The sequence below is a fragment of the Ammospiza nelsoni genome, chromosome 5 (genome assembly GCF_027579445.1).
Source record: "Ammospiza nelsoni isolate bAmmNel1 chromosome 5, bAmmNel1.pri, whole genome shotgun sequence".
NCBI classification, from domain to species: domain Eukaryota; kingdom Metazoa; phylum Chordata; class Aves; order Passeriformes; family Passerellidae; genus Ammospiza; species Ammospiza nelsoni.
In genome coordinates, this window is record NC_080637.1 from 71661817 (window position 1) to 71685755 (window position 23939).

Consider the following 23939-nt stretch of genomic DNA (forward strand, 5'->3'; position numbering starts at 1 on the left):
ATTTCTCATTTTGAACAGTGGCTGTGAGCTCCCTCTGTCCTTGGCAAAGTTTGAAGTCTAATTTTATGGCTTTGACTCTTCTCTGGTGCACTGTAAGTACATGTTAAGCAGATTTTTTTTTTTTTTTTTTTACTTTTCTCACTGTACGTACTACTCTGAAATGAGTCACTTTGCTTATTGCAAGATGTTGGATGATGGTTACAGAAACAATGCTTTTCATCACTGAAATATATGAGTAAACAGTTGAAAACACTAGAAAATGTCCACCTTTCTTAGATTTTGATGTTTGGCATCTTGGCAATCTGATACCAGTTTTATGGCTGTAGGTTATTAATAAAATTGGATTACAGAAGTTTATGAAAGATGATGTATTTTCAATTGTGGCAATCTTAGGTTATGTTCTGACAACAAAAGGTGGGTTTTGTATTAATCAACTATGCCCCATCTCAGCAAAATTATGTGAATTATGCGTAGCCATGTAAATTTGATGAACTTGAGGAAGACTGACCTGTAGTCTGGGATTTGCACACACTTTTATTTGCTGTCATACAGAAATCAGTTTGCATGAGTGATGCAAAATCCAGCGACACTCAACTCCTTCTCCCTATTTCATGTGATCTCAGTGAGTGTTGGAGACAAATGTGTGGAAGGCGATAAAATAGTCAAGGTTCAGCCCAGGCAAGAGTGAGAGTGGTGAGAGTAAACTGGGAGAGAGAAACAGGCAGGTTCTCAACACTGAGGTTTTGTTGAGATGCTACCCAAAATCAGAGAGTCCAGGTTGTGGGCTTGGACCTCACAAAAAGCCTTTGGGAGGCCATCAAAATATGCTTCTTACCTGGTGGGGATTTGAATATTGTACCAATTTCCTTGGAGCTTGAGAACACTGAAAAAACCTGACCCAGTGCCCATCTCAAGCCAAAAGATGTTTTTCAGTCTCTCATTGCCAAAACATGGCAGCTAAGCCCTGCGTGCACCTTTTCCATTTTATGCTTGGGTCTTTGCCAAACTTGTGTGACCTACACCTAAAATGATTCAGACACTGACTTTAGTGCAGACTGCGACTGTCTGGCTGTAGGATGTTACACCTCTGCTCTTTGCTGCTCGAAGCTGAGTGAAAGTTGTTGGAAATTATCTCCTTATTATAAAGCTGGTCCTTTCAGCAGGCTATTTTTTTTAGGGATCTGTGTATTACCATGCATATCATCTGCAGAGATGCATAAATGATCGAGCTTCTCACTTAATAGAAAGGAAATGGTGATAGGGGGTTTCCATGAAGATTCTTTGATTTCAGAATTTATTCTCCCTGAGGTCCAAAATAGCCCAAATTTAACTTTCAGAACATGCTGCATAGCTATTTTTTGCGGAGCTTTTGCTGAGGGTTGAAGAGCATGAGGCAAGCTGGGAATTTTTTTGTGATTCTGGGCTGATTTGATTTATGTGGGCAGGGAGTTATTTGGACTGAGCAAGTAATTTTGTTTGTTATGAATATTTTTAATTAGTTATAAGCCCTCAAAACTTTGGATAAAGACATTTTGTTTATACTTGGGAGAAAAATGAATGAAGTAGATTACATATTTAAGCCTTTTTTGTAATGATTTACTCTTCCTTGTAATTGTGTGTAGTGAACAGATTATCTTTTATTTTATGATTCAGTTTTCCTTTAAGTGCTTCTTCCCCTTTGCTGCCACATCAGAGAGAATCTGTTGAGTTTAATTGGGCTCTCCTTAGGCTCATGATCTTGCTTGCCAGATCAATTTTATGAAATTCTCTTCCTTTTTTGGGAAAATGAAATGATTTGTGGTTCTGACTAAAATAGTTCTGATCAGCCTCTCCAAATTCTGAGGGCTACTCCTTGGCAGGGCAGCCTTGCAGTGCTTTAGAGACCCATCCCTTGGCAGGGAAGCAGGAGAGATGGATGCCTGCATCCTGAGAGAGATGTTACACTGTGTGGAATTCCACATTCCCTGGACATTTCACATTTGTGAAATACTGCTTAGTGGAAAACGATCTCAAAGAGATGGCGCAGCTCATTCTGACTTTTCTTTTTTTAAACAGGAAAATCCACAAATTAGCAGAATATTTGAATTTGTCCATCCACCTCTTTTTGCCAGTGTGAGACTATTCCCAACCTATCATAATTAAGTGTTGTTTCATTTAAAGAATCAATGATAAATCTCTCATAAATAAACCTTATTGTCCCCTTCCCGTTCTCCATACAGTCAGTTCTTGCTTCTGCTCATCCCACTTAAACCATTCAAATCAAAACAAATATGAAAATATTTTCCTTTAATTAGTACTTCTATTTAGCTTGCACTTCTTTCACCTTTCAGTTGTCAGTAATGTGTAAGAAGATGAAAACAGAATAGAATGGAATATTTGGGCTCATATGCTGGCTTGTGCTGTAGAGGCTTTGCTAGAAATGACTAACAGCAGTCTGGTGAAGTGGGTGTACCAGCACCCAGGCTATAGGTGCTCATTTTCATGTTTTTCCATGTGGGTGGGTTTCTGAAAGCAACTAAATTACTTAGAACTAGAACTCCTAAATTGGATTGCCTTTTTAAAATTTCTTTTCTTTTTTTTTTTTGATCCCTCAGTTTTCTCACCCAACATCTAACACATTCTAGATCCAAACCTAAAATGTTGGCATCTTTAACCTTTGGTAGAGGGTGAGAAATTCAGATTGCAGCTTTGTCAATGCAACCAGTGTAGAAATTAAATGTATTTTAAAATTATATCTATTATATCTATATTTGATACGTGACCTCAAACATTTAAGGCTTTTTTTGTTGATTCTGCTTATTCTGTCCCAGGATTAGCTTTATTCCACCTTTGCAGACATCTGTGTTTCAAAGGTAAAAAGTCCCAAAAACTGTCTGTGTGCAAAAAAAATTTAAAAAAGAAAGCAGAGGCCAGTTAAATCAAAGAGAACTAATTTGCACAGGATCACATAAGGAAATTTATTCAGGTGAGCTGGCAAGATTTTAAAAGGAAACTTTCCAAGAACAGTTTTCTTTGTCTCCATCCTTCATAGTGATTTTGTTGTGTTTTAGGAAGCAGTTTATGGAGATACTGCTTTTCCTTTTGGGGAGTAGGGGAAAAGAATATTAGAGTCAAAAAAAAACCCCAAAAAACAATGTGAGCTTATTCAGAAAATAGTAATTTGCATTTCCATCATATTAAATTGTATTGTGTGACACTGGAGGACAGCCTCTATCCTTTGTCAGTTGCTGTGGATGGGCTGTACATAAAGTTCAGGAAAGATTTCAAAGTCTGAAATGAGTTCTGCTCCTTCTCAGATCAAATCTTGCCTTTGGGAGTGTGGTCAAGTCTTCCTTCCCCAGGGTTCTCTGAGAATTTGGGAACTGTGGCTTTTTCTCTGTCCACAAAGGCAGGCTGGGCCAGAGCTGAGACCAGTCAGAGCTAAAATATTTGAGGATTGTTTGTATTTGTGGGCCTTTTTGTTTTGTTTTCCTTTGCTTTTTTCTTCCCTGGACCATTCCCTAAATGACCCTGAATATTGCAAAATCTTTCTATAATCCTGAAAAGAACATATTCTAGATTATTTAATTCTCAGAAAACCTCACAAAAATATCAATGTGTGAACATAGATGCTATTACCTTATGTAGACACCTGTAGAAAGAAAGTAAATATATGAATTCATGCATATCATGTAAAACCTAATCTGAAATTAGGGTAGATCCTGATAATGAGAGAAATGTCTTTCCCCTTCTACTGAGAATAGGAATCTGATCTGACACATTTTTTCTTCTTTAAAAACACCAGGTCCAATTTATTTCCTGTGACAGAAGAAAAATGGAGTCCATCAAATCTATCAGAGTGAGCCATTTTTAAGAGACATTTAAGTAAATGTACTTCTGGATATTCTCTGAAAGTGAAATAACAAGGGTGGACAGAAAAAAAAGGGGGGGTGATGATTCTAAAAGCATCTTATTATAGTTTTAATTTATATGGGCTTTGGTGCTAATGATTCATTAGGTTATGCCCTTTAAATGGTCTTGTCTTGAAAATGCCAACATTTTGAAGCAGACTAGAATATATTTCTCAGACATCAGATCTTGCACTTGCTATTAAGATAGGCTTTTATATTTTTTTCTTAATTTAAGAACATCTTGTAAATTATACACGCTGCAGAAATTTTGCAGTTTTGCTTTGTGCCTCTGGACTGACTGGGGGAGGTAGTAACACTTTGAATTAATGTCTGTGTTTCATTACTTGGAGTAATGCTGCGGTGATGAGATATCTGCATGGCTGAAAGAGATGAACCTGCATTCTCATTTCAAGTCCCAGCTGCTTACAGAACACAGAGAAAAGCAGGAAAATACAGGCACATGCAGGACTCTGAGGGAAATAATGTAGGGTCTGATGAGTTACTATTGTTTGTGGAGTTTCTGGTGTTTGCATGACAGGATAAGTTAGCATTTTCCTTGTTGCCTTTATGTCAAGTGTTCCAACAGTGTAAAGAAGAGGCTTGCTCCCTTGCCTTACTTTTCATACAGGTTTTTATTTTTGGTGATGACCTTTTTCAGCATCCCTGCAGCTCGTGGGAGCTGTGGTCACAGGACACACACACTGCACAGACCCAGAAAAGCTGTGGGGATGGGCAAAGGGGAGAGAAAAAAAATCTCTGGTCATGGTAATTTAATGTTGAAGCAAGCAAGAGGTTTTTTGGGTGCCTTGGGAAGAGCTTAAAAGAAGGAAGGTAATTGGCATGGCTTTGTGGGTGTGTGTGGAGAACTCTTTCTAAAGCTGTGTATAATGGGCCATTAGAGAAAGTATACACTGGCAGCCTGGAAATGTGACAAGTGGCTTATAAACAAGAGCACTGTGACCTGGTGGTGAAAGAGAAATCACAGTGCGGGGGGAAAACAAACAGCTCCTGTCTGGCACAGCAGAAAGGAGGAACCAAAGAGCACAGCGAGAGAAATTACGTGGGCCCGTCCTAAAAGAGCAGAATTCAGATAATGGACTCCACAGCAGTGTTTTGCATGAATATAAAGGGAATAAGTTTGCACAAGGTCAAGGCCAGAGGGAAGGACAGTTGCCATAACTGGGAAGCAATTGACATGGATGTACAGCAAAGTGGATCTCAGGTCTGGGAAGGAGTTTGAGCATGAGGGTTTAGAGTCCTAAGCCAAAGCTGATGACCAAATTATTGACCTTCTGATAGAACCATGGTCATGTTCCCAGTGCTTGGTTACAAATGGAGGGTGTTGAGTCTGCAGCGGGGGTGATACACCCATGAGAAGGAAACTGGCTCAGATCCTGACTTAGGCAGGAGAGGAAGGGTCTAGAAAAGAGAATTGGTGGATTTGTAAACTGGTTGGGTGTCTACATCTCTTAAGAGAAGGGGTTAATTAGAGGAGTAGTTTGCCTTCACTGGAAAAAAACCAAAATAATCTATGGTGGAAGGTCACCTGTATTGGATATTGTGTGGAGCTGGCACTGAAGAGTTGGTACTTCATAAAAAACTTGATTACATGTTTGAATCTGAAAAATTAGTCTAGTAAGCTTAGAATGCTTGCTGAGAACACTTGCAGTCCTGATGAGCATTTCACTAAATTCTGTAGCAATGACCATAATTTAGGATGTGATCTCTGAACCTGCCCTTCAGGAGCTGGGCTGCCCCCCAAGCCCCTCTGTGAAACCAAAAACCTGAAGTATATTGATAGAAATGAAACAAGGTAGAAAGAACAAAAATCTGCCTTGCTTATTTTTCTTTCTGAGAATGAAGAAATGGGACATCTCAATGAACAGAAGGGATTAAAGAGGAAAGGATGCATTTATTTCAGGTGACAAATGAAAAAGTGCGGTAAAGTTGTGATTCTAAACATCACAACTTTAGTTAAGAGGCTAGCTAAAATTATTGACAACTAAATCAAACTATACATGCAAGGTGAAATTAAAGCTCGTCATCATAGAACTTAATCCAAAAATATTTTCCAGAAACATGTTAGGGATTGATTTTGCTGCAGTGAATAATTATTTAAATTTAACCTTTCCTTCTGATTATTATTTGTATATAGTTTAAGTGTATTCATAGTTTCACATAGCTTTCATACCTCTCTGTTTCAGCATATGGTCTTAATATGGATAACCTGTGAAAAAATGACTGACTTTGGTTTCAAGTTATTTCTATTTGCTTATGGCACAGGAATGAATTTTTTGTCAGACAGATGCTTGTAAGCTTTAGAATTAAATTTGCAGTGAAAATTTTCATGATTAAAAATTCCGATTTTTCCCTGTGCTAATATTTTGTGAGCATTTATCTTTAAAATGTCTTATTAAAGTCCTTGTAGGAAGAGTTTATAAGGACTGGCTTTGCTGTCAAAGACATGCTAAGGAAGTTCAAACAAAAGTTTCCAAATAGATTTATCCTTTACTTGTTCATCTTCTAACCCTTAGCATGACACTTACAAATCAGAAAGTACACATGAGTTAATGTCTTTTAGTTCTCTCTTTGGTAAAATATAATATTAGGGTTGAATGCTAACAACCAATGGCTTTTCCTTTTAATCTCTTAATGTATATGATACAGACCCTCCACTTCTCCTTTTTCTCTGCTGCTTTCCTTCCTATGTACCCCCAAATCTGCTCTTCCCCCTACTCCATCTCATCCTTAGTTTTAGTGTTGCATTAACACTGGTTAAGAATACATTCAATTATGCTGGTGAAGACCATGCCTTTGGCTTGCTTTTGCAAATAATTATTCTTCTATGGGTCAAATTATTTTGCATGTAATTCCATTTATAGAATAAATTTTGAAACTTCTGCAGTGCTTGGACTTTGGCTGGCATACCTTGAGAGGGTGTGTGGGAGACCCAGAAGAGGATGGCCATTTCAGCAGGTGGAGCAAAACTGGATGGAGCTAAACACTAAACACTATTTTGATGATTCCAAAATACAGTGACCATCAAAAATGCCGAGCTCACATTAAAAGCATTATCTGTAGGCTCACACTGTGAACATTAAAGAAGCAAAGTTGTTCCATTGACAATAAGCTCTCTCTCATGACATTAATGAACCTCTTGCATGGTTTTGCTGGACACTGCTATGAAACACAGGTACTGAATGTAAAACAATGAAGATGCTCCAAGGTAAGGTATGGGAGCAGTAACTTGCAACCAGGGTGCTGTGCTTAGGATACTTAGTGTTTTACTATAGTAAATGCTTACAATTACTTTACAAACCAAATAAAATGGTATGTGCATTTATTTTACATTACTGGAGTTGAGAATTATTTGGAACTTTGGATATAATCATTGTACCTGCTGTATTTATCCTGCACAACGTAGAATTGTGAATAAACTAAACGTAGAAGCAAGGAAAAGCAGAAGAGTGTCACTAACTGTGCTAGTGCTTATTTAAAGACTGGAGCCCTGCAAAGTGTGAGAGCACCAGTGTGACCATGGAGTTACTGATCCAAGTTCTACTAGGGCTCAGAGGGGAACTTCTCATTAGGAAGTGAATCCTTTGTGGTCGTCACAGTGAGGTTTTTCCAAAGCATGGAGCATTGACCTACAGTCACTGACTGCAGTGGGAATGGAGTCAGGCTGCTTTTGCAGATGGAACCCATATTTTTAAGTACATTGAAGAGTCCAGAATTATTTCCATTCCAGGAGTAGTGAACACTTGGCTTTTCCATTTCCATAATACCTCTGTCAAATCCAGCACACAAACGAGTCCCTGCTAAGCAGTGTTTCCTAACATATGGCCAGTCTCAGGAGGTCACTCAAACATTAGCAATTAGCATGTTTTGTCACAATGCTATTTTCAGAATGTACAGTTTAATTAGAAAAGGTAGCAGTGAAACAGTCAGCTGTTTAAACATCAGAAAGATACCTCAGGATTTAAACTGGCTCAAGTTTATTATGACATGCATTTTGACAAGTTAGGCTAGGAAACATTTCACAAGTAGTTAAGTTACTTAGAAATGTAAGTCTCTGTGACTTTGAATTAATTAACTAGAAGGATTTTGAAAAGTTGCCTAGCTACCAAAAGTATTATTGCATAACCCAGTATTTGGGTATGTCACTGTAATCTATCATGTATGTTTAACCTGTCTTGTGATATTACCACGAGTTTATATTGCTTTCCTGATCTCTGAGAATTATTTGGTTCTGTGACTCAGCTACCTGATCTAGGAAACAGTGTCTGAGTATGAGAAGTAGGGAACCTAAATCCATAGGTAAATAGACAAATAAGTGCTCTGAGATTTTACTTTTGTTACCAACAAGAATTGGACTCAGATAAACACAAATGCCTCAACAGCACACGGTTTATGTCTGCATGTGAAGTTCCACTTCATCACATGTGATACATAGCCACAGATTTCTATACATTGACCTGTAAATCTACACATATATAGGTATTCACAAATACAATTAATGAAACTTCATACACAGAAAAAAAAAAAAGTAATTTTAAATGCATAGTGTTTTAGGGTTTTTTTGGGGGGGGAAAGAGTGTTGGGGAGAGTATTCTCAGTGGACTAGGATTTCTGATATGAAATTTGCCAGCAGTGTAAATAACTATTCCCAGCACAACATTAGACCTAGAATTTAATGTCATAACACAAGAGTGCTTTTTATTTTTTTTTTCCCCTCTGCGTGTGTGTGGACGTTTTGTTTTCCCATATCATGAACTTCCCTAAGGCTTGATTGAAATCAGTGAGAGTATGGGATCTTAGTATTTCTGAAAACTGGGCTCATTTCTGCTCATAAGTTCTTGGCTTCAAATAAATTTCTTTACAGATGCTTTTTAACAATTGGGGAAGATTAAATTAAGGTTTTTCAATATGTCTCTGTTAGGGGCTTGTAAACCTTTTGACAAAGGGAACAAAATCTCCTTGATACCTTCCCAATTGTATTGTCACCTTCTTCCTCACTATGCCTGATTATACAGCCATAATTTGAGTAAAAATTTCCATTTACCTAATTGGGTTATTGAGTGTCAAGCCTGTTTGCTAAAGATTATAAAAGAGGAGGGTAATATTTGCATTAAAAAAATACTCGTCTTGCCTTCCCCTTGCTTTTTCCTTCTGCATTTGACCAGATTCACGAAAGACAGGAGATCCTTCCCATTTTTTTTACCATCAGTGATAGTTTGGATGCCTTTGAAAGGAGAAATTTTGGAAGGCTGTCCCAAGTCACGTACAACAGCCCATTGCTGGGATTGCTTTTCATGGGATGGGGAACTGCTGCTGCCTGAATTTCTCTGGGTGTCCCATTAAGGACAAGAGACAAATCAACTTTCCCTGACAGGACATTCTCTACTATTTGCATATTTTAAACTGAACCAGCAGAGCAGCATGAATAGTAGTAATAAATAAAGAAATAAATATGAAATAAGGTAACTGAAATTAATGAATAGCAGTAATAAAAATAAATAAAATATGAAATAAATAAAATAACTGAAATTAATAAATTAATAGATTTAGCTGCTTCCTCCCCAGTAATGGGACCCATATTCTGTACAGCTCAGCTGTGTCCCTGCAGGAAGGCTGGAGCAGGGAAACACTGATCTGCACACGTGTTTTGTTTTAATAGATGTACCTTTTGGCCTGCAAGATTTTATAGAACTGCATATCTGTATTTTTATAGCATCCACATGACCTTTGAGATAAAAAGAGGTCTTTTCTTTTAACTCCCCAGTTCACAAGTGCTCTGATAGCTCCTCAGATAGAGCAGTGATGACCACGGTGTAAATGCCGAGAGAGCTGCTCTGGGTAGATAGACAGACTGAACTTTAAAATTTCATCTCCTATCTGTCATCTCACCCTACTCTGGTAAGAGAATGAAATATTTAATATCACACTGTAATTATTTTTAAAACTCCTCGGCTCGACCTGTTTTGCTATTATATTGTAATTTTTTAATTCATTGTGAAAATAGCTCCATTTACACATTTGCCTATGATCAAGAACTAGATCGTGGCATGAGTGCCATGGGCAGTTGTGACTTGTACAATATCTTCTCTTCAGACTCCTGGTGGTGACTGTGTCATCCAGCTGCACACACATTTTTGGGGCCTGTGTGCAGAGATGCAGAAATTTCACAGTAGTTTTACCCTTACTCCCTTCAGATCCCATCCAGAGTAATCTCAAATCCTGCAGCTCAATATCTGGTTCCTTCCTAGAGAACTTGCCTTGCTCTTGGCCCTTTCCAAGGGCATTTTAAGGTCACCCCATTCCCTCAGTGTTTCACCACAATGACACCCATTCTTTCCTACAGCCCCTCATTACAGAGTGTGCTTTGCCTTGAATTCCACACACCCCTATCCCCACACCAGTTTAAGGCAGGGGAGAACATTGTCTTTGGAATATTATTTCTTTGAAATGTAATTTATGACATTTGTCCACTGTCCAAGACAGAACAGTAAAGAAATTTTCCCTAAAATCTAACCTGAACCTACCCTCTTTCAGTTTGAAGCCATTCCCCCTGGTCCTGTCACTACATGATCCTGTAAAAAGTCTTTCCCATATTTCTTGCTGGCTCCCTCCAGGCACTGGAAGGCTGCAATTTGGTCAGACCACAGCCTCCTCTTTTCCAGGCTGGTACACAAACTGTGTATTTTTTTTTTTTTTAATATAAAGAGCATGCAGGATGGTCTGAATAACCCAAGAATTTTTGAACAATGGGACTGGATTATTTTCCAGCTGTGGGATACCTAAAATTGTGAATATCCTCCTCAAAAGAACCTGTGAACTTCATTGGTCTAAAACTAAGGACCACAAAATAAAACCATCTTCCGTTGGGTTGGAAGCAGACAAACACTTGGACTGTTAAACAATTTGACTAATTATCATATTTAATTAATATTTTAGCCACATTTCAAGGGCTGGAGGGGAATTGTTCCTTTGCACCTTCTTCAGAAGCATCCTTCACACACAAAGGCAATGTTGATATTGCACATTTGTGTGTGTGTTTCTCAAAATAATTTCTTATAACATTCTTACAAAGGAAGAAAGATGCATGAAAAGCAACATCAAAGTGTTTTTAAACAGAATAAAAGTTTTATTTGAAATATATGCAAACAATAAAGCTGGCAAGAATAGTTCAGCCTTTATGATTTTCTCTAACTGTGATCAGTGAAGGAAAAAGAGCATAGCTCTTAAAAATAATCCTTGGGTTTTTCATGCAGTTTAGAGGGCTTAAAATATATCTCCTATAAAGACTCCATGACAAATCTGATATTACGTGTACATAGAGACAGTAAGCCAAAATCAGCTTATATTAAGGTGAAAATGTGGACATTGACTTCAAATTGGGCTTTTCTTGATGGTCTTTACTGGAACTTGAGCGAGCTGCTGTTCCAGGAGAGGCATCCTTGGCTCTCTTTAATGTGGACCCATTCCCTGATGTGCAGGGAAAAGCTATTCCATTCAGAGCAGGAGCTGGGTATTTCAAAATCTGACTTTTCTATTGGGCCTGTTTAAATCTTCCATGGTAAGCTGCGAAAGGGAGCAGAAGGCCAGGGATGTGCCAGCCAGGCACTCTGCTCCCTCCAGGCTGGACTGGTGGAACCTGGAGCAGCCACCTGGGTGAATTTCTACAGCCAGGAAAAATTTTATGGGCGCTTTTTCACAGCTGAAAAAGTTTGGTCAAAAATTACTGCAGTGTGTGGCGGACAGTAAAAGCTGATGTGCATTCAGGATTCTATTAGGACAGCCCACACTGTCCATGTGCTCTGGAAATATCATGCATGTGGGATGTGGGAGCTTGTGGGATGCTTTTCCTAGGAAATGCCATGGTTTCCTCTGCTTGGGAGACTGCTGGTGGATCAGAAAGACATATTCCAATATGAGCATTCTTATGTTTTTTCTGAAACATATATAATTTGCAATAGGTGGTGTGGTGTGTGAATGTGTGTAGGGCACTGAGAGCAGGAATATGAAACAATTAAACCATCTGATTTACGCACCTTTTGAGTGAACAGCTCCTAGATTAAAATAATGATTCACTCCTTCTATTCCCTTATATTCCTCTGAAAAACATGCACAAAAAATTCAAGTTAAGAGTGAATGACTGGAAAAGTCATTCACAAAAGAAGTAGACAAATACAAGTACTGACAAACACCAAGTCATTTCCCAAAACAACTCTCATGGACTGCAAAGGATATTGGTTCACTGGTGGTTATGGCCATGTTCCTACCAGCATTTACTTGACTATATTTTATCACAGATCAGTTTTTAGGTTTCTAGGATTTTTTAGACTTCCTTTTGTAATTGGTACAGGCACAGGCTGAGCTACCTTGTCTTGGAGAGAAGAGTATTCAGGTGTGATGTTCTGAGTGAACAGAATTCTGTATGATATTCACTTTATTTTGTTTTATTTACTTTTCTTGGGACACATTCAGACCCTGTGAGCTACAAAACAACAGGGTGAGTTAATATGACAAAATCCCAGTGGGTCGCAATGTAAATTAGGTAACAGGCTCTTATTGTAGGAAAAGGATTCTCACTTCCCTTGCCTTCTCCCCTTTCTCTCTTTGTGAAACAGCAGCATAATTCACGTTGTCTGAGGTTGGAGTGGTCACTTTTAATTTGCTTTAAGGCTTAGCTTTCAAAGCCCAGTGATGTGTCACAGGTAGTGGTATACTCTTGCCATAAAGCACAGAGAGATTTTGTTGAGATCAGATGGGAATGGCAATGATAACAAATAAAAATCTAAATTAAGGAAGAGAGAGTAAATAAATTTTTAATCATACAAAATTTAATACTTATGTTAAGGAAAAGAATATTAAAAGTCATTTTATAGAGAGTGAATTTATATTGGAGCTGATTTTAAAGTTATGCAGCTTTGAGTGATATGATAATCATGTATTTTTCTCCCCCCTCAGCTGTACTAGGGGATTGAAATTTATATACTCAATAACTAGAAAAGAATCATAAAGGATCAGGCTGGAGGAATCTGTCTCACTCCATTTTTTCCTGTCACTCCCATAGCGATTTTAATATTTTTCTTATATCTCTGCTTATTTTCAGTGCCAAACATTGTTTTCAAATACAGTTGGCTTGAAAATGAGCACTTGAAGCTGCAAGCTTGTCGGCAAACTACCATGATTTTCAGGTAGTACAATGAAATCTTTAGCTATAAAAAATATGAAATAAAAATAGGATGTCAGAGTCTTCTGCCAGCTGTAAATGCAACTAAATAGTCTTATTGTGTGCTTTAATATTTTTAACTATTTTAAGCATTTGACTCTTGCTTTTTTTTTTTGTCTTGGTGCTAAGGGAAAATGGATTTGCAAAAGCTAACATAACAGCACATTTATTTCTTTCACCCTTTTCAAATAGGAATTAAAGACAGGATAGTCTACTGAATAGACTGCCAGACTGAGAGTCAGAAAATAAGTTTCCTATTATCAATTCATTGAGAAAGTCTATTTGCTTTCCTTTGCCTCAGTTTCCCATCTGTAAAATGAAGATAATGTAATTTATCATCCTGTGCAACGTGCTTTGCGGTCTAGAGCAGCAAGATAGAGTGAAGTATTATGATGAAATATTTTGGGGAAAATACTGCTGAGTTTTAATGATTTAATTTCTTCCTTGTTAATTTTTTTTCATACTTAGCTTTTGATGTACAAGCTGCTCTCCAATCTTTTCTGTGAGCTGCTGTTGGAGGTGGCTGATGTATTGATCCCCAAACAGAAAATGAGTAGAGTTTTATGTAAAAACACTGAAGTCAAATGGCCATGTGGCTTCACCTGGAAGTGTCAGTGAAACATTTTCAGCCACCCAACAAAGGCAGGAAAGTGAACAGATAATATACGGTATTTTCAGAATTAGTTTGGAATAAGTGATGTCCTGATTTAAACATGGGGAAATGGAAATATATGATGCCCATTTCCAGTAAATGCCTTCTATCTTTTTTCCCCCCAAAATAATTTGTATTTATGGGCACCTCCCCACTATTTCCATGGTATTCTACTTGATCTGTTATGATATACATGTCCAGTGTGAGCATTGGCTTGAAAAGCAGAGGCTTTTTTTTGCCTTTGACATGGTGACAGACATCTCTAGAGTGTCTGGAAGATTATGAGAGCAAAGGCCAAAACCAGAAAAAGCTCCATATTATTGCCCACAAAATAACCACATATAGAGTTTCCAAGAAACTTAGCCCAGTTTGGTTTCAGATGGTTAACAGTGGCAATTATTTACCTGTGTCTTTCTCTTTCTTATCTTTGTCGTCCAACCTACACATTTAGATGAAAACAGGGGTGAAAATGAACCTGTGACTACTTAGGTGAAGCTGGTACAGGTGACCCAGGGGTTAAAGTTGCTTGTGAAATGACATGGATGGTGTTTGATATCAGAATTTCAATAACATATTCTTTTTTATATTGCAGTGGTTGCTTTTGCCCATTTTAATTTTCCCAAATTACTCTCTGGGCACTCTCTGGAGTCAAGGAGCCCTGGAGGATGCACAAAAGGGTGAACACCAAGTTTGGGCTCCTGCTCTGAACTGGTTTCTGGGCACTGGCTCCAGAGGTTTCCTGGGCACCCAGATTTATGTGAGGTGATCATCAGCATGGGTAATAATGATCTCTCTGTCCAGAAAACACAAGTCAAATAAAATTTATGTGTATTTTAGGTGTAAAAATATATGTTAGAAAATACACCAGCTAAAAACAGGTTTATAGTCAAAAGCCACTTACTTTGTAGGAATTTAGAGCAGACATGAGGAGACATCAACTGAGAAGACAGTTCTGTGTTAGGTCAGTGGCTTGCACCTTTTGATGCTGAGTCTCACTGGTATCAAATCCCTCTCACCTTTTGACTTCTCCCTGAACATCTGCTGCTGCATCACCTCTTGGCCACCTAACCCTGCCCAAGGGCCTCCAGGAATCCCTGCCTGCTCTCTGGGGTCCCTGCCAACTCCTCCTCTCCCTTTCCTTAACCCTGGGTTGGGGTTACTTTCTCCTTGCCCCTGCAGTGCTTTGTAGCTCTTTTTCTAAGACAGTTGTGCAAGCAGAGATGTGGCACAATTTGTTGGCTTTTACTTTGAGACTGAGATGAGCCTGGACCTCACCTGCTGGTAACTTGTACTCTAAAATGCTCTTTAGGTACTACCTCCAAATGTGAGACACAACAGAAGAGTTGAGAACCTTTGAAACAAGGAGTAACAGAAGATTTATTATGTTACAGGCTTGTTTAAAGGCTGGAGGGTTCATGGTACAATTTATTGTGCTTTTCAGGAGCTACCGTTTTTCCACATGCATTCAGTTTTGTTCTGCTGAGACACAATTTGTCCTCTCTGTGAGCTGACTGCTTGCTATCAATGTCCACTCACCAGGATTTTCATAGGCTAATGTTAAGAATATTTTGTACCATATTTCCTCGAGCTCTGGCCTCTCCCTGAGGAAAGGACGACGCTGAGGTATGAAAAGATCAAGTGCAGAGTAATTAAGTTATTTGTCTTCACATCTCCTAGCTGTTACACAATCAAATAGTGTATTTTTAGAGGAGAGCTGGTTAATTGCTGTTAACATTATCATCATTTCAGGATGATTAGGAGGTGGTGATTGAGTAAGTAATAGCAGTAGTAGGATGTAAAAAAGCAGTAGTAAAGGATGCAATCAAAACCCCAGAGAGCTCATAGGGTACATAAGTAGGAAGTGTATTTCACTATTGCCCTGCAGTTTCCCTTTTCAGAGTTATCACTAGCAGGGAGTGGTAATGGTGCTATGGGTTGTGTAAACAAGAAAAGATTTTTTGAGAAAGAAGATGTTTTCACACGACTGCTTGTGCAGCTGAATGCAAAACCACTTCCCTCACTAGGAATGAAGTGCTCAGCCTCCACACTGAGCTTCATCACTTCATCTCAAGGTTACTGTGAGCTGAGGGTCTGTAGTGACACGGGGTCTACAGGCAGGTGCAAAGGAGAGCCCCTTCATTGTAAAAACCCAGCTTTTTAAAGCAGTCAGCCTGTTATCAGTGATATACTTTTAAACCATAACAAACATAATTCAGCTAACCACCATAAACTACAAAGTGAGCACACGATGGTTGCACACTTGGTTTTTTACCTCTCATTCAGCTGAGTCACTTTCCCACAGTCCTTTTCTGCTTAGCCCAAGCAGCAGCTCTGAGCCATGACTTTACAAGGCCTTCCATTTGTAAGGTTTTACCTAAATGCAACAAGTAACTCCTTGAATCAAGGAGTCCTCTTGTCTCAAGCTCAACAGAGACCTAGCCATCATATGTTTCTATACCCATAATGTTTGACATCAAGCAGAATGGACAAGTCCACATCTAACATGATTTAAGCCTCCTGCGCCCAGATACTGTTTAAAACATATCTTCAAAGACTTTTTTTTCTTCAAGGGCATTAACTACTCCAAATCAACTCCCTCTCTGCTGGTTGTAGATCAGGTGGTGATTGGGATGGGGCTGTGCCCAATCATCCCCAATTGGCCCCAGCTGTGCCCAATCACCCCCAATTGGCCCCAGCTGTGCCCACAGGTGAGCAGCATTGAAGGGACTGGCACAGAGGGCACACAGGTGCAGGGCATCAGCAGCAGGGCATAAAAGGCTGGGCTGGAGGGCAAGGAGGGCAGATGCTTGCAGACTTCTGGAGTGGAATGGTGTTACTGTGTGTGGGGAGATGCTTGAAGCCTTCTGATGAGGTATGGTGTTACTCTGCATGGGAAAGTGCTTAAAGCCTTCTGAAATTGTGTGTAATGCTCTGTATATCGTGTCTGTCTCAAGTGGACCAGTTGGTTGTTTGTTGGAAGGCTCTTGTTAAGAGTGGATCTTCAAAGAACTTTTGGATGAGCAGAATTGACTAAAGCTCACTGTGAAATACCTGTGTTTGCGCTGTGGTCTCTACATCAGGACAGAGAGAATGTGAGAGCAAAGGGAGCCAGGATGTTTTGCCTCAGCACTGTTCTAGGGGTTAGTACAAAAAGAGTGAAGAATGCTGTGTCCAATGAGATAGAGGAGAAATATCTACAGAACCAGAAATGTGCTAAAAATACCTTTTGTGAAATTGGCTATTTGGTAATGTACATTTTAGTTCTATACCTCAACTGACACATGATGGTATTTGACCTGGACCAAGATGATTTTTCTGGTGAGTTCCCAGCACCTGGGATCTTTCCTCTGCAATTCCCCTTCCCAGGTACTGACACAGCATTATTCTTTATCAAACCAGAGCTAACACTTCCACAGTGAAAGAAGTATAATTGCAAACCAGCTGAAAATTAATGTTATAGTCTCACAATCCATGTCACCATCCTGATGACATTTGTAGTACAATATTATAATGATGTGGGAGAGGGAATAATTTTAATGGTTGACCTTGGCATTCAAATAACATCTAATAGCTGCAGTTTTGCTCAGAAGATATGTGTCAATGTTCAATTTACAGATGTGGGTTTAGAATGCCTGAATTTAGTGCCTGCATGGAAGATTTGGGTTTCTTCATCTGATGGGGGAAATAGAATTTAAAAAGTTAAGGCTGGAATTTCTGCTCTAGCTGCATTTAGGGATGGAACTGAAAGCTCCCAGCTTGAAAGTGAGAAGCTTCCACTCTCTCTAATGTTAAAATGAGAAAGGAAAAGGAGTATGAACCCTTACTGTTGAATTCAATAAACAGAACAAGGGAAGTCTGTCCTTGCAGAAAATAGAATTGTAAATCAATGAGAGAGTGATTAAGTGCAGGAGGAACAGAGCCCTCAGTAGGGCTTGCACTAACCAAGCAAGTTTAGTAGCACACTCTCCCATCTCAAACACAACTGGGCTTTAGTTAAACAATATCTGGCCTAATGCCATCAATAAAAATGGCAAGTCATGCTCAAAACACTCGCAGAGCAGCCAGCTTTCATTTTCCAGCAGGAAAAGTCAAGGCACAGTAATGGAGAAATTATTCTCCAGGAATTGCTGTGTCACACAGGTCAGGTAGGTCTTGTTTTTAACTCAGCACATCGTGCTGGTCTCTAAATAGACCAGTGGGATGCCTTAGCACAGTGAATCCTTGCAAGGTCCTAATGAGGTGCAGTCAAAGACCTTGGACAAAACCCATGGGCTCCCAAAGGCAGCTCTGCATATGCCAGCCTGACTAAGGAAGCAAACATACAGCAAGAGGGACTGAAATGTCCACACCAAGAACAAAACATTGCTCATTCTGAGCTGGATTTGCTACTTCCATGACATTGATGAAATGTTCTCTGTATCTGATGCATGTTAAAGCCAGCATCTTTAGCAATTACTTTACTCTTGCTTCCAGTGGAATGCTTTGTGGGCAGGAGTAGACCAGAACTAAACTTGTCAGAAAATACCAACATGTTCTCTGCAGTCTAAGAAGCGGCTCTGCAAAGTGTCTCAGCAGCCACCTAAACTGTTGGTATATTTCTGCTTTAGTTTTTATTCTGGTAGCACATCCTATTCTGAAAGGCCACCATGAGGGAGAAAAATCAGCTCAGGATGTGCAATTTGTGAATACATCTGAGAAATCAAGAATGCCACTGCAATGGAGAGAGCAAATGAAGGGTAGGGCGATGATCACATGAAAGAAAATATCATTCCTTACCCAGACATGATGGCATATTCTCTTGTGATGCGGGAAAGAGGTAGGGAAATGCAAAATAACTGCAACTATGAGGGCTTGAGAATTCCCTAAGGATGGCTGTGAATAGGTTTGTGTGATCAGTCATCTCCATGTTGGGCTCAGTGTCAGGTTTACTCCAAGGCTGAGGCCAATAAATGAAAGACAAGGAACAGAGAGAATGGAGAAGGCAAGGTGGTGGGAATGGAGCCCAAACTACACCTGGGACACCTCCTAAGTATTTTGGAGTTTGGTTTGAGGTGGCTTTTTTTTGTTTTGGAGGTTTGGTGTTTTTTTTGGTTTTGGGTTTTTGTTTTGGTTTTTTGGGGTTTGTTGTTATGGGGTTTTTGCGGGTTTTTTTGGTTTTTTTTTCTATCTGGTGCAGTGGCATCTATCTAATATTAACCCAGAAATTAAGGATGCACCTTCTATCACCTTTTCTTTCTTTCCATCATTGCATATTCTCTCCCCTTTGAAAGAGAGCACATTAAGGATGCAGAGGAACACAAATGTGGAAGCAAAATATTGACAGGGAACACAGAAACATTTCAGATATTGTCTTAGATTTTTTTTCACTGGGAAGCTTTGCTTATTCCTCAATAAATCTCCATTATTACATTTTTTTAAGCTTCATTGCTAACCAATGACAAAAAATTTGTCTTATATGTCCCACCATTACACATTCCATTGACATAGGGAGTGAGTGGCATTATCTGGAAAGGAGAGCTCACTGTCTAGGTGATTTCAGCCAATCAGAGATGATGATATTGTATTACCAGTTTCATAATATAAATGAAAAAGATGGCCTTCATTTTGATGAAAGCTGTAAAGTAGCTATTGTGCTTGTTTTGTATTGCAAGGCCCAAATGTATTATTTATGCAATTTTCCTTTTGAAAGGAAAAACTGAAAGAGACTATTTCATTTTACAGCATTCAGTCAGAGCTATTGTCTCATGAATGTGAACATTCCTGCATTTTATCAGCTCCCAATGTAGAAGGCAACTCACAGATCACACATAGAAAGGATTTTTCAAAGTTTGAAAACTGCTTTTTAAAAAAGCTAGACCCTAATGACTGGAGATATTATTTGTGCGTGCCTGTAGGCTGAATCAACACTTGGCCTATCAGGATGTACACAGAGCAGCTTCTCTTTCAAGGTCTTAAACAGCTTTGATTGAATCTTCGTGCACCTTAAATTGATAATGCAAGCAGCCTGTAATACACAATATTCATAACAATGGAACACATCTTCATTTGTAAATACACACTTTTTGTGCCAAGTTAGCACATATTCAGGGATGTCTGAGCCACTCTCAGACGTGACAGCAGCCTGGTGTTGTTGCTCTGCTGTGATAAGCATTGCCACTCTTCTGGAGGTGGGGAAACTGAGGCAGGTGCGCGTTAAAAGATTTGCTTGGGGTTGTGAGGGCAGTGCTGATAGAGTGGGAAAGGTTGTTGGCATCAGCCCATTAGGCAGTCTGTGACACATGGAGTCACTCCCTTGGACCTGGTGGTACTTGTGTCTATGGGGAAAATGCTTATTGCAGAGAGATGTTGAGATTTTTGCCTGTCCTTGACACCAGCAGAAATTAGATGTTTGCCCTTGAATACCCCTACAAAGAGATTGGTTACTCTGGTGGAGAGACACATTAAAGCTTAAATTGATATTCAACCTCTTCCCCTATATACCTAATTAAAGGCTCGCTTCTGAGATGCATCTTTTCTTGCCTGTTTCGGTTTTTTTATTTTTCCCCTTAAAAACTATCTACTTTTAGTGCAATGCCTCTGAAACTTGGCATTAAAAAACTCCCAAAAAACAAAAAACCCTCAGTTTTTTAAATTCAACTGTTGTTGGATCCATTATATTTCTCACTGTTCTTTCTTGTTTTCTGGGAGATTGTGCAAGTGCATATATACAACAAATACATTTAAATGTTGGTTTACCTGTTCCCCTATCATGAAACAATAAATTAGTGGAACCATTCATATCTCCAGTGAAGTCACATGATTAATTTCTGATGAGGGCTCACAGTGGATAGTATTATTGAGGGTTAAATAAAGGTGATTACATTTTAATAACAAATCAGAAAATAGGTTTACATTTATTGTTTTCATATACCCATAGATATTGTCTTTGGGATGACCTAATTGCAGCCTGCAGGTCAAGGAAGAATGGCTTCAAACTGAAAGAGGGCAGGCAGATTGCATGTTAGGAAGCAATTAATTACTGTGAGGATGGTTAGGCAATGGTACAGGTGCCCAGAGAAGCTGTGGCTGTCCCATCCCTGGAAGTGTCCAAGGCCAGGCTGGATGGGGCTCTGAGCAGCCTGGGATAGTGCAAAGTGTCCCTGCTGTTGTTGTAACAAGATGATATTTAAGGTCCCTTCTAACCCAAACCATCCTGTGATTCTCCAATCCTATGATGCTCCTCATCACTAGTGGAAGAAATAAATTATTTCTGTGGATGTTCCTGGCTGAACTCCATTAATATAACCAAAAACAAATACATGGTAAATTTTATTTTAGCTGGCTGTAGAGCTACTGCACTTTAGAACAAAAGTCCCTGTATCCATCCATGTTAGGAGACACCACCAGTAGCAACACTGCAGTCTTTGCCACATTACAAGTCCCCCCAGCCATTGTCTTCTCTACATTCCCAGACATATTTGGCTTCCCAGGAGTGTAAGCTGATCTGTCATATTTAGAAATACTTAAGGGCCTGTAACCATAACATACAATAACAATACTTAACGGATAACACATGCAATAACAAAATTCAAATAAAACAACATTACCCTGAAATATGGGGTTAATTCTGTGCAAATCTGGTAGAGACATGAAAATGAATGCTTGTCATGTAATCAAATGGGAAAAAAAATAATGCAGAAAAAAAATTCTGGTTCACTGATTGTAGTTGTGCTAATGTTAGATTACAGTTATCTGTCAGCTCTAAGTACTGGCACTCAGTACTCTGGATACTTTTCTTAACTGTCTCAGTTCATATTTAAAGCTTGCTTTTGGTGACATTCTTGCCATGGGAATTCACTTGCTCACATATCCTCAAAGTGAACACACAGTGAGTGATAATGCAGGGAATCTGATCTTTTTAGAAGTTCAGATAAATGTGTACCTCTTCTTTTCTTATGATTCACCTTAATTCATCTGTTAGTGACAGCAAAAAGAAATCTACTGTTTCCATGCCTGTGTCTCAAGCAATGATGGGAAATACAGGCCCTAGGAACTGGAATTATGCTGATTGAACAGCCTTTCTTATATCAGTGTATTTTTATTTCCTGAACTAAAGAAAGCAAATATTTTGCTTTTTTCCTTAGGTATTTTTTTGCCATTTCAGGGTTAGCATGCCACTGAAATGATCACAAGTCTTTTACTCTGGGTGCTGGATAAAAAGATATGCTGGAAAATAAAATTGTTGGCATACAGAGTAAATTGCTGGGGACTAGCAATTTAGCAACAGATTTGGGCAACAGGTATTGCTCTCTAGCCAACATTCCTGTCATTGTCTGAGGCAGATGGCTTCAATTTTACACACAGTTTTTCAGTCTGTAAAAGAGAGATCGTATATTTATTCATCAAAACAAAACCGAATGAACAAAAAGCCCACAATGCAACTTTTTATGTGCCTGGTCAGTGAAATAGGCTTGGAAGAAAAAATTGTTTTATTTGGGAAATAAGTCTCCATTATGCATTTGAATATGAAAGCTAGAACTGCCTGAAAAATGAGGACAGGTTCCTTCTCATAAAACATCTTTTACTTCATACTGAGAAATGTAGCAAGGAACATGGAATTCTTCTTAATCAAACCTTCAGCTATTAATGGTTTAGTTTAGGAAACAGATTAATTTAATATCAAATAATGATCAGTAAAAGTTGTCATGCTACTCCATCTGGGATCTGTGCCATTTGCCAGTATGGAAAACTGTCCCCTTTTCCTCCTAGATTTTTTAAATTCTTCATTTATTTCTTCAGAGCTGCTCAAATTTCCAATTTTACCCTTCCCCTGCTTCACTTCTCAATCTCCACACCTGTGATAATACATAATAGAGTTAGAGAGCAAGGTGGCAGTGTGTTTTTGTCTTTCAGCCTGCAGCTGAAAGGGTGAGTGGGTGTCACAGAGCCACAGAGAAGGCTCAGCTCTGCATGGATAGGAAGCTCTGTAGGGCTGGGGTGGCTGATATTCAGCTGCAGGAACCCAGACATCCAGGATGGGCAATGGCGAAAGAACCCTCAATATCTCCATTGTTAAAGCCCTTGCAAAAAGGCAATGCCCCAGATGGATCTTGAGGTTTAAGCTCATGGGTTGAGGAAGGGTAGGGTCCAGTCTTTCTGCCTTTGATAAGAAAGAAATTCCTTCCACTGGAACTAAATCCTGAAAGAGGACTGCAGGATAAATTCCAGGTGGAATGACAGAGACATCTCTCCTTGGCAAGTTAATATATTTACTTAGGACCTGGCAACAGCTTAGCTCCAGACGTACTGTTGCTTCTCTGTGAGGGTAACTCTGACATCCCAGTGAGAAAGTTTACTTCCTTCACACCTGGTCTTGTGTGCTATTAAACCATCACAGCAGCTGCTGAATTATTCATCCTTTTCCAGTGGACAAAACTAGTATTCCAACCGACACCCCCCTTGCCCAAGAGGAAAAAGCAGTTTGAGGGAGAGAATGCATTACAAAATCTGCAGTACAAAAGTTTACATCATTAAGCATTTAGGGTTTACATAGTGAGCAGTGGCATGCAACAGCAGGCAAGTCCCTAAGCGATTTTTCTGCAATCAGAATTTCATTCATTACCCAATTTTCATGCAAGTCCCCTGGCATTTGAAATATGGTTCAAGGTAGGTTCCCCAAGGGCTCTCCTTCTCCCATAATAACTGATTTGCGGTGTCCAAAGACAGATCTAAATATCTTTGGCTCAAACTACTTAAGGCCTGCAGAGCAGGATCCTCTGTCATCCTCATCACATCTCACACCTACAGAACAGATAACAGATTAGTATTTGGCCTCCAACATTTCATCAGTGTCTCCAGCTAAGGCACCTTGCATTATTTTATCTGGGGGCAGCAGGGGGAGAACAGGAGGAGGTGAATGAAAATGTATTTGTACTTTACAGGAGAATGAGGGTGTGGATGGCAGAGAGAGGGAAAAGGGGAATGAGAGGAGGTTTCTTTTGGTATTACAGGAAAAGGAACAGAGCTAGTCCTGGCAAAGTTCTCTGCTCTGATTATGTATCCGCTTTTATTCAATCACTGGATTGCTCTGTGTCTGACACTTGGTCAATAGTGCAATCTACCACTGATCAGAATAAAACAGCCATCCTAGAATACCTTGGAATTTCATTAGTTTCTTTCCAAT